The sequence below is a fragment of the Penaeus japonicus genome, unplaced genomic scaffold, assembly GCF_977035675.1.
Source record: "Penaeus japonicus unplaced genomic scaffold, GWHDUDI00000001_assembly GWHDUDI00000042, whole genome shotgun sequence".
NCBI lineage: Eukaryota > Metazoa > Arthropoda > Malacostraca > Decapoda > Penaeidae > Penaeus > Penaeus japonicus.
In genome coordinates, this window is record NW_028234444.1 from 6886759 (window position 1) to 6889258 (window position 2500).

The window sequence follows — 2500 nt, forward strand, 5'->3', positions numbered from 1 at the left end:
TTTCCCCTCCCTCCCCTCACCCCCCCTCCCCCCCCAACCTCCGCAGTAAGATGTCAGTAATCAAATGCAACGTTAATTGTGTCAGTGATTCATAATCATGTTAATAACTCGCACTAATGGTTCAACTATTAGATAAGTGGCTGGTGATTGTTAAGATAAGGAATTATATAATAGATGGGGATGATAATAAAGAAGTGAATGAGTGAAAAAGAATTAAGATTATGATAAGAAATAACAGTGATAATGACAGTGATGATAGTGATGATAAGCATGATGAGGATAACGATGATGATAATGATGATAATGGAGATATTGATAATCATGATATTAGTGATGAGGATGATAGTAGTAGAGGTAGTAGTTAAAAAAAAAAAAAAAAAAAAAAAGCTTTAGAAACAAAAATAATAACAATAAACTTTATCCCGTAAGTTAAAGTTAAAAAGAGGCGAGGAAAAAGACACGAAAGAATCAGGGAAAAACATGGAAAAGGAGAGAATGAGAGACAATGGGAGATAAAAAAAAAACGTAATAGAGAGAGAGGGAGAGAGAGAGAAAGGAAGAGCGAGAGGGAGGGAGAGAGATAGAGAGAGAGAGAGAGCGAGAGAGAGAGAGAGAGAGAGAGAGAGAGAGAGAGAGAGAGAGATATTGAGAGAGAGAGAGAGAAAGAGCGAGAGGGAGAGAGAGAGAGAGAGAGAGAGAGAGAGAGAGAGAGAGAGAGAGAGAGAGAGAGAGAGAGAGAGAGAGACTTTTGACTTTGACGAGTTTATTGAGACAAGTGGTAGAGAGAGAGAAAGTGATAGAGAGAGAGAGAGAGAGAGAGAGAGAGAGAGAGAGAGAGAGAGAGAGAGAGAGAGAGAGAGAGAGAAGGAGAGAGATGCAAAAACTTAAGTTGACATTATATAAAAATATCTTTATGCATATGACACACATTTGGATATATATGAGCGTGTTTGTGTTTGTGAGTGTGTGTACATGTGAGTGTGTTTATGTATGTGTCTGTGTGTGTGTGTGTGTCTATGCTGTATTTGTGTGTGTTTGTAAGCGTGTGTTTGTGTGTATGTGTGTGTGTGTGTGTGTGTGTGTGTATGGATATGTACCTGTGTTCGTATATGTCTGTGTTTGCTTGTATGTACTTTCGTGTGCGTTTGTGTCTGTGTGTATGTATGTGTCTAGTGTTTATTATCTGAAATGCTCTTGATACTTTCTGAGTTTAACCCCAGTATCCTGAAGCCAAAATGTAATTAGACGGTATGAAAAGCAAACAAACTGATAAAGTCAAATGGATATGCAAATTAGGCTGAGAAGCATCTTGAGATTTTTTTTAATCACTTCTGGTCACTTTAGCCTTGCGTTTTCAACCTTCCATTTGCTTAATAATATATAAATAAATAAATGCAAATAAGCTGATACACACAAGCACACGCACGCACTTTCAGTTATATCTTACTGTGTGTGTGTGTGTTTGTGCTTGTATGTTAGTGTGTGTGTTTGCGTGGTTGGGTGCGGATGTGTGTGTGTGTGTGTGTGTGTGTGTGTGTGTGTGTGTGTGTGTGTGTGTGTGTGTGTGTGTGTGTGTGTGTGTGTGTGTGCGTGTGAGTGACTGAATGCGTGTGTGTGAATATGTGAGCATATGTATGCATGTATATGTGCGTGGGTGTAAGTGTATGAGTGTCTGTACATCCACATCCACATGCCTAGGCGTCACCAGACAAAAGTGAGATGAAAATCTTTCTCCAGCATCCCACGTTGGATGCGGTGGCGACGCACTTCCCACAATGCCTCGGGGTCCTTTGTCCGTCGAGATAATGGCGACCACAATAAAAAAGCATTATCGGAAATTACTTCTTTCAATAGCGGCCTGTGCAGAAAAGCAATGTTGATTACACTGAGGAGTGGCAGGCGGGCATCTTTTTTCATCTGAACAAAAGGCAATGGGTTTATGCAACTTTGGGGACATTTTGATCTGTGTGTGTGTGTTGATTTACATGGGTATGTATGAAAAGAGAGGGACATAAAAGGTTAACCAAAAATATGAATGTATATGAAAAATGTGTATCACAGGTATCACATTATCATTACTATAATCATTAACATCATAATTAGAAATTACTATTATCATTGCTATTATTACAAAATATTTACAAAGAAAAACTGAAAAAGAAAACATTTTTGTTTTCGTATTTTTCTTCCAATTATCAAATTTTCCAATTTTACATTTTCCAGTTATCTACAGACCTGTTAGAACAGACGTAGGTAGTCCGGTTACAATTTACAGAATTAAGTCAAAGCGGAGACATTACTTTCAATCTATATAAGTAATTATCTACCTTTATTGAGGAAATGATAGTTCACTTGAAAACTACACAACTCACAACCAAGCATCGTACTAGGAAATAGTATATAGAAGCCTTCTTTCGATACAAATTGCACTACACAATCTTACACATCTTGCTACAGTTTGATCTCGTCTCTGATTTTGCAACGGATCGACAACCAACCC